General features: G+C 38.5%; 1 protein-coding gene across 1 annotated transcript in view; it reads right to left on the reverse strand.

The window, feature by feature from the left end:
- The window catches only part of LOC135700109 (long-chain-fatty-acid--CoA ligase 6), a 132,638-nt gene that overhangs the window by 103,333 nt on the left and 15,573 nt on the right, over positions 1-13,732 (reverse strand). The window lies entirely within an intron of this gene.

Consider the following 13,732-nt stretch of genomic DNA (forward strand, 5'->3'; position numbering starts at 1 on the left):
CTCCGGTGTGCTCAATGTAGTGCTTACGCAGATGAGATAGCGATGCTCTCGGATATACGAGCGTCCAAACACTCCACGAAGACTATACCCAGAAGCAGTCCAATATATCAACCTTTGTCCTTTCTTAGATGAGCATGATGTACTCCGCGTTCGTGGTAGGACCAGCGCTTGTCCATTTGTTCAGCAGGATATGAATCCCATCATCCTTCCACGAGATCATCAGATTGCACATCTCATCATATCACATTACCACAGCAAGTATCATCATCAGAACCACAACACAGTGATCAACGAGTTGCGGCAGCGATACAGCATCCCTCGTCTAAAGGCTGCCTACAACAGTTTTCGTGGATGCTGTCAGCAATGCAAGCACGACCGTACTCAACCACAACCACCGATGATGAGTGACTTGCCACTGCCTCGTCTGGCTGCCTACGGTCGTCCGTTTACTTATATGGGGGTGGACTACTTTGGTCCATTTGCATTCATACTAACGGCACAGACAAACAGACGTAACTCTTTGAAAAACTTGTTCTTGAAAACATAGTATCTCAAAACATATAACCTCAGTAACGACATCTCTCTGGCTTCTCGCGGAAAACAAGCTTGCTCGCTAACTCGTAAACAATATTGCATAAAAGTTCTATAGAATGTATAGAAACGTCAAAGTGATCCGATGCCAGCGCTGCGGCGAGTAGTTCGCGGAACTGATAATATTTAAATCAACCGTTAAATGCATGAACGAAGATACACAATGAAGAGTTACGTCTGTTTGTCTGTGCTAACGGGGTTTATTTTTAGTTTGAACTTCTGGTAACCCTACGATCATCAGAAAAACGAGTTTTTGGTAGCATTAGTCGTTGTTTTGTTTTGATTTTGCATCCCGTTTCGCATCGTTCCATTTCGCTTTTCTCCATTCCATGCGCTAAATGATAACGTTTGATAAATTTTTAGTTTGCTCGGCGTGCAGATTAGCGACTTTCAAGCTAAAAAGTGTTCAGATTAAAAACGGTCAGATTACCGGAGGTCCATGGTAGCCACTTTAACACTTTTGGGTCATTCGGTACTTGTCCGGGAATGAGATTCGAAATCGTTACTTTGCCGTGAGAAGCATGGATGTTAACCACTATGCCGGGCCATCCCCAAGCATTGATTGATACTTCCTGATGCAATATGTTGCTAAATAATTACTGAAGTAATTTCCGCATTTTGCTATTCCAATGAAAATTTTCCACCGAAAATGACAGCCTACTCAATTCATCCTTTCTTCCCTGCGGTAGGATGATGCGAAACGACGTGGGCGGGCAAATTTTCAGAGGAACCGCAGTTCCGAGTTTACTATAGTTTGGTAATAAGCAGATCGGCAGGGAATACTAAAGAAACCTAATGATTTGGTATGCATTGAGTAGCATTTTAAGTATGCTTTCAAATGTAATTAGCGTGGTTTGCCCAATTTTTCTGAACTTCGAGCGCTTAGCCTTGAAAATAGTGCTAATTTTGGGTCAAAACCTTGAATTTCTTCAGAATATTGAAGATAGGAACTTGCTTCCCAAAACAAAATGGCGAATTTTTAAATAGCAAACAGTTGTGTAGACAATATTAACGTCAAAAAATTTCTTCCTAAAAAGTTATTTGCAAAACATTGATTTTCTGAAGTCCCTCACCACAAAAATTACATATCTCCGTAAACATAAGAGATAGCTGGTTAACGTCTGGAGCAAAAATGTTTGATTTAATATTGTCTAAAACTTTGCTGAAAATACTAATTTGCTATCTCGACAAAAAAAAATTAAATGATCTTTTGATTAATTTGATTTGAATTTTTCTAGGTAGATTAATTATGAAAAGACTAAGCTCATAAGAAGGGGCTTTTTAAGTGCACAAACTTCTCCGAAGACATTATATGGCTTTAATGGACCGTTTTTGCATAAACTATTTAAAAAACGTACGTTTTGGCACTTTTAGACCACTGTGCAGCTCTGTTACGACCGGGTTGCCAGTAGCTGCTTTTTGGTTTTATATTATGTATTGAACATGATATGACCTATATCAAGCATTATTCGTGATATAGATCAACAATACGTTTGTATGGTGATATAGAATGTAATGAGGGGTATTATGTCACTGTATAGCGATTATTAAGTAGTTGGGAAAAAGTTGAATAAGCGCCTTTCAACTTCATTCTCAGCAAAACAGCTGAATATAGATTGAGTAAGAAGCGTCAATCAATATGGGATTAAGAGCTGTCTAATGTGACCAAAACTAGCTGCCTAAGCTCACCAGATTTGCTTGTATAGAGGTTGTGTAAAAGTTGCCGCATATCGTATAGTGTTTCAATACAGCTTGAGGCTGTAGAAACGAAACTGATAGATTTTTTACAAATACTGAAAATGTTGGACGGGTAGTCCACAAGCCAAACATATCAAAGGTGATTTAAGAGAATTAAAAATGAAAATCTCTTCATAAAGATTTCCTTTCAGTGGTCAATTTCAGAGTGAATTTCCCACTGTCCAGAAGTGGAAAACCTCCAGATGTTGAATAATAAATAAAGCCCTAAACCATCGCACTTATTTCATGTATGTACAGTTCAGCACATGGCGACACAGCACTAGATAAGACCGATTACCCTTTGCCTGTGCCATTCCTCCCGTGCAGTTAACTCACTAGCTCTTTGCCCACTAAGCATTACCAACTGGTACTATTATATTTTAAATCTCATTTTTTTCCCCTAATTACCGGTGCACTGAATCTACGACATCCACGTAGAGTGGCGAAAACAATCACGTGAGCCAGATGAGCATAAAACCGACGGACGGACGACCAACATCAACAAGGTTGACCTTTTTGACGTAAATCGTACTAACCGACCGCTCTCCGCGGAGAAGAAGATTTTGAGTTTATTTTTATGGTCAAACTTGTTTTTTTCCTCTTTCACTCTCTCCTGTGTATTGGTGGTATTGGGTTAGATTGCTACTTGTGCTCATTAATGCATAGAATTGTGTTAATGTGAATCTGATGCTGATCGACAGTTAGCTTGTTTCGTCAAAGTCACTTGAAAGTGCTTAATCGCGGGAAATATTGCAATCCTGGTGTTGATTAGACCCAGTAGCTCTTGACAGAACGTAAAGCGCACACAACCATATAGTTGGGTGAGTTTTGATTGGTTCTGCCCGATAAGCATATGCCTGTGGGGCAGAGTCCGATAGTGGAACGATCGCTTACAAGGTTCAATATGTTTACCTTACTTCGTATCCAGTAGAATATTAGCCAATCTATCCGCTCGGTATCAGAAGTTTATTTTGCGGCTACCACATTGATGGTGGGTCTTATCTATTGCCTTCCAGCTGGCAATAAAATCACTGCCATAGTCATTTCAAGATTTTGATATAACGTAATCGTTGGTTTTTACTGATAAGTATCGCTCCAAAGTGACGTATGTACTTACTAAGATAATTATGATTTAAACAATGATATTACATATCCAACCGATAACGACAATTATATAAGGAGTCACAACCTTGGACGATATCTAAAATAAATTGATGAGAATTAACCCTGTTTACAGCCGTAAGTTTTCCGTTGCCGACCGGATCAGATTTATCGAGTTTGGGGCAGTTTTAATGTGATTAGCAGGTTACATTTGTTATTGGTTGGTCTGATACTGATACGAGACATGTTGTTATCACTTGCTTATGATGAGCAAGCTTAGACGAATGAAAATAGTTCCCATTAGATATGGAGGCATCTACGTCAATTTACAGTTATTGATACACTTTCAGCTGGATTCAATTGATAAAATGAGATATTTGAAGCCTGAAAAAACTGTAAGCAGTGTTGGGAAAATATCAAAAGATCAATTCTCATCAATGAGCATAATCTCATTTGATTATCGTTAACAAAAAATGAACAAGCAAACAACAGCTTACGACTACACCTCCGGTGCCGCTACCGCTTCAGGCTTAAACCAGTCTTAACTATATGGGTAAACCTGGTTTAAGATTTAAGCGGAGGTGAAGAAATAATCTCTCAGAGCACCTAAATGAGACTATAGTTGTGTGTACTTTGGTATTCTTCTCTGAAAAGTTTTCAAGGATCAGAGTTTATTTTCGGGAAAAGGAAGTATATTTTCCCCGATTTTTCATCGGAATTCAAAGTTTTTTCCAGTTTTGATCCTGGTGTATACAAATTCCTTGAATTTTGTTTTCCGATTCAATGATCAGTAGACTAATGCAACATTTGAAATTTTTGCTCCATGGCGCTCAAACTTTTCCACATTGGGTCCTGCACACTACGAAAAAGTCGTGTAAATTTCGGTTCCCTTTTGACATAAGAATCAGTTGAAAGAAACGAGAAAATCAATACAATCGAACGTTCTTTTCGTCGAGTTGCTTTTGTTTCGGTTTGAGAACACCGAAATTTACATCAAAAGTTTGTTTACGATCCATGATTTACGTCCAATATGGATTATGTCTCGTGTAAAAGTAGTTATTTCTAAGTGTGTGATTAGCCTTCCAAAATTTTAACAGATATTAAGAAATTAACTTGGCACAAACTTAATGAAGTTTATATGTTTATAATTACTATGGGAAAACCATGTTTTTTGTTCATATCGCTCTCAAAATTCACCATTTTACTCTGCTTTTAAAAATGATAACTGTGCTTCGCTTCTACAACTTTGTTGAAGATCACTTATGGATCAAATGTTAAGTTTTATGTTCACCTTGCAACGTCGGTACACTGACTTGAATACAACTCATTAGGCTACGGCAATGGTTCACTGGCACTGGATTCTGGTTCGATGTTGAGAAATAACGCGTTGATGGACGGTTTGAAAGATATATTTCACGTTGGGAGATAGTTTGTAAATGATTTTATATTGCAATCCTGGTCCGTTTTTATATCATTTCCCTCCTCATGGGTTCATATGGAAGCCTTTGGGGATTTTTAAGTTATTGTAAAAATTAAGTTGTTTTTCAACCTTCATTTGCCCCCTAATTTAAGCACAGTTATAATCCATTTAAATGTGCTCTTCTTCAACTGCCAATTTAATGCACACATCTAAACTTGTCTTCTTTCCTTTTCTACTAACTTGCATGCAAGTTTTGAGAGTTTGACCGAGTGTGAACTCATGTTAAGTCATGTAACTCAGTCGATATTCATCTGTATTTACTACTACTACACTACTACTACTATTGTGGAGCATATATTGTTGCTGTCAACTCAGCAGAATCAAAACAAACCTTATTTTCTGCCGCTGCAGTCGCTTGGTAGTAACACTAGTAGGCTAATGATTTCTTAGCATTAATTAATTAATCGTTTTAATTCGTTTCAGGTTGAATGACTATTAGTTGGTGCCTTTTTATTGTGGTCAATCCAAGGAGCAAGTCAGCTGTACTCATAATTACTCAAAATTGATCAAAGCAGTCGCACATTCATCAACCAGTCAAAGTGTTTTTTTTCCGTATTATTTTATTATATTGATACAAATACTAACCAATTCAATTTAATACATTTACAGCCCATTACGATAAGTGAAATCTTGAAAATATGGTATGAGCAGGATATGTGACTTTTAGATTATCCAAGCCAAAATCAATCTATCAACTAACATAAATTTTCTATCACACGCACCAGTCTCAAGTTTTGTGAAATCGGGTGAGGGTCGGGATATTTTAGATTGGCTTGGATGATTTACTTGGATCATCGTAGAGTAAGCGGAAGCCTTTGAGTTTGAGTGGACAATAAGATATGGAACGAAAACAGATCCGGAAAAGATGCCATCATGTGAAATCGTTGTCGAAACATCCATTATGATGGGTCGCTTTACGTTTCAAGCAAATTAGGGGTCTTAAATTGTTACTGTAAATTTCGGCAATTCAAATTACAAAGATCGAATTTAGGAAGAAGGGAATTCAAGAAAGTTACAGTTAATTTGATTTGAACGAGCATAAAGAGCATGTGACAAGACGATGAAAAGCTTCTATTCCATCAATTCCACGACAAACTTACTAGAAAATGGAATTTAGTTTAATCAATATTCCAGAAACCCGTGTGAATCAGTCATTCCTAAATTAATACAAAGATTATTTTCTTAGTACCACTAAGCTGTAGCCGTGATGATGCCAGTTGATGATATACTACGAATTACCAACCATAGTTTTTCATCGATTTCCAGTTACTGAACCTATTTAAAAAGTTATCAACTGTGCAAATGTTAACTAGTATAAAACAAAGATTATTCTACATCACTTTATTAAAAATATTATGATATAAATTGACTCTTCTCAGAGACGCTTAGATTTTTTTTTAAATAATGCATTCTTCTTTGTGTTGATGGTCAATTGATTCAATTTATGTGAAAACTGCTGTATTGGTACGAAGATTGCAGAAAAGGTACGAAGATTGTGGGATTACAGGATAGTGATCCAGCATGATACGTCATTGGATGATGGTGGGTTGAATACTTGCTCCGTCAAACACCTGGCCTTGACATTTGGAGAAAAAAAAAACGCACAAAAACAGGTTGCTGTTCTACCATGCATTCAATAATGAGCAACTCGAGCTACTCAGAGTTACTCAAAATTAACTCCAATATTACTCATGATCGAAAGCTGACTTACCCCTAGGTTCAATCAACTGTTCAGCAGGCAACATTGATGTTTCTGGCGCGTAGAATAGAGCTCAAAAATCACACTGCAGAATTAGGTATTGCCAACAAAACAGCTGCTCGATCACGCCATAATATTATCAATCTCTCAAACAATTATTAACTATTTAAGTACAATTAGAATTTTTTTTCGAAAAAAATTTTGTTGGCTTAATTTACTCTATATGTATCTGGGAATGAGCCTTTTAAAGCATAAAGCCGTCCGGAACTTATTTAAAAAGTTATACGCAATTCAGTGAGTGCATGTCAAATGGCTGAACATGTCAAAGTTGAACTTTAAATGCTTCTACTGAAAAGTAGTGTTTTCAAAATCGCCGTGCAATGTACAGGTCAGAGTTTTCATTCAAATCGATTCCGGTTTTCTGTTTTATGTTCATAATTAAATTCTCCACAACATGAATAGAAAGATTTTTTAGATTTGCTTGTTATAACATGTTTTTTTTATAAACAAAGTCGAAAAAAATAGGGTTTTTTAAATTTTTTTTCAACTTCAAATTTTTTTGTGAAAAAAACATTATTTTTACATACGAATTCATTCATGTTGTGCGCTGTACCTTAAAATTTAATGTCCTGTTTTTTTTTTTGTTTCAGACGTGATCATGGACGTAGGGACTGCACGGCGCGAAGTGCTGCTTTAAAAAATTGACTTCACATTATTTATAATAATTGGTCTAAATCGCAAAATTTAAAAAAAATGTCACTGATAATTAATCTTCATTTAATCCTTAATAACATACATAAAGAATCGCTAACATTCATTTATTTCCCTACTCGCAATCCACTCTCAAAGATAGGCCTCATTTTAGGCCTTCTAATTGTACTTCCTCCCTTAATCACTCGTTTGAAATTAGAACTTTTTAACAGTGGAATATGGAAACAGGCTAGAAAACAATGAACAAATAGTTTGGTTTTCCCATAGTAATTTCCATATAATCTTCAAATGGTTCGTGTCAAGTCAGTTTTTTACCAACTGAGCTCAAACATTGGATCCGATTTGGAAAGGATTGTGCACTGTGGAGCGATAATTTCAACACCGGAACATGTCCGGAAAGCCCAATGTGATCGTGAACTCTCTATAAGACAATTTCCATCATAAAATGTTATATATCACTCGACGGATTGTGGTTCTAATCGGGAATTGTCCACTTTCTCGGGGCACCGGAATATTTGCGAGAGCCCCAATGTGATCGTGGACACTCAATGAAACCAAAACTGACAAAGTTACGTTAAATCTTGAAGATTGATGTATGGCGGGTATTGGTTCAGATCGAGAATTAATACTTTGGATCGCAGTAGGCCGCGCTTGAAAGCTGACCTGTTTTTCTTTTGCTGCGTATTTTTCAAGCGAATTAAACACATTTTGGCTTTAAATCTGTTAATTTGTGTGCTGAAATTTAGTTGCAAGCGTTCATAAAGTTATCATTTAGTGATATATCGTGTTTTGCCTGTGTTTGCCTTGAGTGGCATACATACAACGCAGATTCAGTTCCATTGTTCGGTGTCGATTTTCATTGCCTCCCGGGAGCCCGGTTCTCCGAGTTCGGATGCTACACTTTCGGCGTGTAGTTCTATTGATAGATCCATCCGGTTGGTAAATTATCCCGGGAACGTGTTGATAATGTGGTGGTGATTTGGTGGCCGACGTTGCCGTGAATCAGCAATCCGCTTGCAAAAGTGCTCAGCTGCTGGTCTCTCGCCGGTGTCGGAGATTGGGAGCAATATGAAAGATGCCTCGCTGGATACGCCCAAGACTGGACGGGTGGCAGCTGATGGCCACGAACTGTTCCTGGGGAAAGCAGTACACGCGAACCTCTTCCCAGATGACCATGACAATGCAAGAAAATTTGTGTTCGTTAAAGGAAGTAGTACGACAAAGGTGCATCACGAAATGAGATGCAAAGCTTAGAGAAAATCAAAATTACGGAACCCATTGAATTAACATGCTGAGACCAGTCCAAATACATTTTACAATTTAAAAAAACATAAACTACGTGCCAGGTTTGAACAGAATATTTTCGAACCTGGAAGCGTGTATGTAATACCAATATCCATTTGATAACGGTGATGCATACATGCGGAGCTTGTTGTAAGTGAAAGTAACCTCGGAATGGGCGTGACTCCCCAAGTAACCAAAAGTTCCGCATTCAACGATTAAAATCACTTCCAAGTTCCAAAACGTTCGAACTAAGTCCCGACAGAACTTTCAAGTTCCATATAGTTCAAATGAAGTTTCGACAGAACTTTCAATCCACATGAAGCAATCCGCACAAGTCTTTATTAGTAAGAAAATTTAAGGTACGTATATATGAAATGATAAGTGGCCCGAATTAATCATAATTCCTATATTTATGCAGTGCATCAACATTCTATGCCAATATTTTAGAGTAATTTCTTGGATTCGAACCCGTGTATTCGGCATGCGATTTACGATTGCTAGCCACTGCGCCACAAGTGTGTTGGATTACCATGCGGGCAAACAACAATTTAAAATTCATCAAGGTGTTGTGTTTCGTATTCAAGTCAGTCAGCTGGCACTGAATACTCCAACAGTAGGTGGGACAAGAACTAATTTTAATATATCTCAGATGACGTAGCGGTTCGTGCTGGGGCTCTCACGCAGAGACTGGGTTTAATTCTTCAAACAGCTCCAATTCGACTACTAATGCTGATAAATCAATACACATTAATACCTGCCTTTCGAAATAACTGGGGCCTCCCTTAGCTCAGTCGGTAAAGGCGCAGCTACAAAGCAAGACCATGCTGGAGGTGGCTGGGTTCAATTCCCGGTCCGTTCTAGGAATTTTTCGGGTTGGAAAATTTCTCGACTTCCCTGGGCATAGAATTATGATTGGACTTGCCACACAATTATACAAATGCAAAAATGGTACAGGCATCGAAAGCTCTCAATTAAAAACTGTGGAAGTTCATCTAGAACACTAAGTTGAGAGCACGCAATAAGCTAATATTGTGAAGAAGAAGAAGAAGTAGAAATAACTTTCATAAAAGTGCGAACTAAATATTGCATTGGTGTAGGGGACAAAAACCTTTTTTAGTTTATTTTCTAAAAGTTCCGTTCAAGTTCCGCCAGAAGCTGCTTAGAATGCTCTTCAATAACAGTACCGGAACTTTCAAGTTCTTATAACGACTTAAAAATGAGGCTGTTTAGAATTCTATGGACTACCTTCAACCAAGCTGCTTAAGCCACAAATAGCCTTTTATCAGAACTTTTGGTTACTTGGGTCTCCAGACATTCTGAAATGGGTTGTTGGATCTGCAATAGAGCTATCACTTTCTAACTCCCGGACTAAATCTGTCTAAAATGACCATAAATGCGACATTGTAGAGAGAGTTCTTCCATAATAACACGGCCGGCCAGTGGTGGTTAGAGGGAATATACACAATATATTAATAATTTCCTTGGGGCACTGGAATATTGCCGGGGGCACTGAGACAAGCTAGGGATGGCGAATATGACCGTGAACTCTCAATTAGACAATTACTGACCGAGATCTGAAAAAAATATGAAGCTTTATGTGTCGCACGACAGGTTTAAGTGTTAGCTAAGAATTGGACACTTCCCCGAGGGCACCGCAGCATATCCGGGCAGGTCAATATGACTGTGGGGTTTCAATAAGGTCATTACCGGCCGAGTTTTGAAAAATCCAAGAAGTTTGATATATCGCACGACGGGTTTTGGTTCTTGCCGAAAATTGGCCACTTCCCTGGGGGCACCGCAACATGCCCGAGGGAGCTAGTGTGACCGTTGACTGTCAATAAGGCCATTACCATGCGAGTTATTTAAATGATGAACTATGGTGTGTCGCACGACCAGTTTTGATTCTTGTTGAAAATTAACCACTTCCCCGAGGTGATCATTAGATTGATGCAAAATTTGAAATTTTCACTCCACAATACTTAAACGATTCCAAATCGGATCCTGACTAACCTATCAAAATTTGAACCCATTTGGTAAGAAACTGAGATGGCACAAACCATTTGAAGTTTGTATGGGAATTACTATGGTAAAACCAAGATTTTTGTTCATGTCTATCTTATAATTAACCATATCGGTCTGCTTCAAAAACTTTCAATTGTACTTGTAGGAAATTTTCCCAGCTACAACTTTGCTGAGGACTACTTTTTGATTAAATGCAAGGATCGAAAGTTATCAATAGTTCAATGCGTTGATGTCTTATGATCATGCTCAATCAACTGCTCAGCAGGCAACATTGGTGTTTCTGGGGCATTGAATAGGACACAAAAATCATGGCTACTATGTCACACTGCAAAATACAGTGTTGCCTACAGAGCAGCTGCTTGATCATGTCATAAGTTTACCAATCTCTTAAATAATTAATAACTTTTTCCTGTCTCGTTTTACATAGAAACGATCTTCAGCAAAGTTGTAGCTGAGAAAATTTTCTATAAGAATGGCTATCAAACTGTTTCGCAGCTTAATATGGAAAAAGACTAGAGGCAATGAACAAAAAGTTGAGATTTCCCATAGTAATTTACATGTAAACTTCAAATGACTTGTGCGAAGTCTGTTTCTTACCAAATGAGTTGTAACTTTGGGAGGCTAATCAGGACCCGATTTGAAACCATTTAAGCACTGTGGAGCGAAAAAGTCAAAATTTGCATCAGTCTAGTGACCATGTTATCTCATTCAATTCATTATCCGCCGAGTTAAGGAAACACCATGAAGTTTGATATGTTGCACGACGGGTTTTGGTTCTTGTCGAGAAGTGGCCACTTTCCGGGGAGACCGTAATATTTCTGAGGGCACCCGAACATGGCCGGGAGGGCTTGTATCACCGACGAACCGACATGCCACTAGAGCATTTCATTTGTCCAAAATTCGATTTTTCAAATGAGTGGTTCGATCTATCAAACGGGCGATCAGATCTGTCAAACCAGGTGAGACGCAAACCAAGTCAATATAAATTGTACGCGTGTAAGTGTCCTTGCTTACGATGTGACGCAATTGGATGAGTAGATGACGGTAGTGTTTAACGTATTTTAAATATGGCGTCTTGGGCAAAAATTTGAATGTGGCTTCTATGAGCTGTCACGTCGGTTCGTCGGTGCATGTATGTCCGTGAATTTCAATTAGGACATTATCGGCCGAGTTTTGTAAAATCATAAACGATGGGTTTTAATTCTTGTCGAGAATTGGCCACTTCCCCGGGGCACCATAACATGCCTGGGAGGGCTAATGTGACCGTGGACTCTCAATAAGGTAATTATCGGCCAAGATTTGTAAAATCATGAAGTTTGATAAGTCGCATGATGGGTTTTGGCTCTTGTTGAGAATTGGCCACTTCCCCGGGGGCACCAGAACATTCCCGGGAGGGCTGGTGTAATTTTCGACTCACATTAAGGCCATCACCGGCCAATATTTGTAAAATCATAAAGTTTGATATGTCACACGATAGGTTGTGGTTCTTGTTGAGAATTGGCCACTTCCCGTGGGGGCACCGGAACTCTTCTTGAGTGCCCAATGTGATAGTGGACCGTCGGTATAGCTGCCATTGATCCAATTATATCATTTGAGAGAAAAAAACATGATGTTCATCGTGTGTATGCTTATTACAGAACAGTAAAGCCGAATGCCAACCAAAAGAGATTCCAACGGGAACCGTAATAACTCCGGAACCATGAATTTCAGATGGATTCAAAAACTTCGATAGATTCCCGACAAAATGCAATTTGTTGCGAAGAAAAAGATTGAGAAATTATGTTTTTAGAGCTATTTAAATTTTGAAATCAATGCAAATTTAAACGTCAGGCACGCAAATGTTAAAATTTGACACCGTTGTTGGGGACCTTAATACACATCGGGAAATAAATGGGGATCAGGAGGTTATGATCCACCATACAAACTTGGCCCTCCCTAATGTGTGTACACATGATTACCTGAAACATAAAAACAGATTTACAATGAATCGGCTTGAAAAAGACAAAGCCACCATGGGGCTCGCGACACATAGATTGAAAAACGCTGTTATAGAGACTATCAGTCTTTGACTGGATCGTATTGATAATTTGAACCTCTGTAATGGTCACAATCATGAACGCAGAAATGATACACACTCAGAGAGCCTTCAATGAAGAACTGTAAATGTGATCAATGAACACCAAGGGGCAACTGAACTTTGTATAAGGTCCTAGGTAATTTCGATAACCCTTTGTCTGTACCTCTCAAATAAAACTAAGTTCATTGCGAAAATCCTTTAAAACAGGTTTTCAATAAAATTCGAAGTATGTCTCAACTAAGAGGCGGCATATCAAGAAGACTTCAGCATGCAAAAATGTCAGAGAAAAAATCGTTTTGATGAATAATCAAGATTGCAAAAATTGCCTGGGGTCATTTTGACCCCAAGATACAGGCAAAGGGTTAATAACTTAGCTACAAAACCGTGTTTGTCAGTGTTCACTCGGCTGTCGACAGAAGCAGACCACCCTCAATGTGTGTCACGCGATCGTCTGTGTCGGCAGCAACCATTGTGTGGTCCTTCTCATTGTTCTTCATCAGCAGTTCTTTCGGTCGATGCGACGTCGACTTTGGAAACGTTTGCGTCCATTGCTGCAATGGAAGCGCTCTGACCCCCGTAGGCGAATCTGCCATACAATGAAACCACTGGAAGCGGCTCCCGTTCTGGTGGAGGAGGCTTATTGGATAGCGGAAGATCAAATGTTTATTGTGTTGTACCTTTTGACTATAGTTTTAAGATGTATTGTATAGTGAACAAGAATCCTCGGCTCTGTAAAGTTAATTCGGTTGAGCCTTTTCAAATAAATAATAAAAAAAAAAAACGTTTTTGTCTTATTAGATGGTAGAAAATAGTGGGGATTGAAAGACCAAATCGAAGAAGAAGATCTGTCATTTCTACTTGAAACCTTATGAATTGTGCGGCTTAAGTTGCGCACATATAACATAAATTACAAACTATCGATCGATGTATATGAAATTAATTGTTATGTCACACGTGTCCAAGAAGTAAGCTACCATCATGGTTTACTAATCATTGGGTATTATGAGAACGTTTCTGTTTTTTTCTCGAA

This window comes from Ochlerotatus camptorhynchus, unplaced genomic scaffold (assembly GCF_037179485.1).
Source record: "Ochlerotatus camptorhynchus isolate MF236.1 unplaced genomic scaffold, CSIRO-AGI_Acam_v1.1 ptg000128l, whole genome shotgun sequence".
Taxonomy (NCBI): Eukaryota; Metazoa; Arthropoda; class Insecta; order Diptera; family Culicidae; genus Ochlerotatus; species Ochlerotatus camptorhynchus.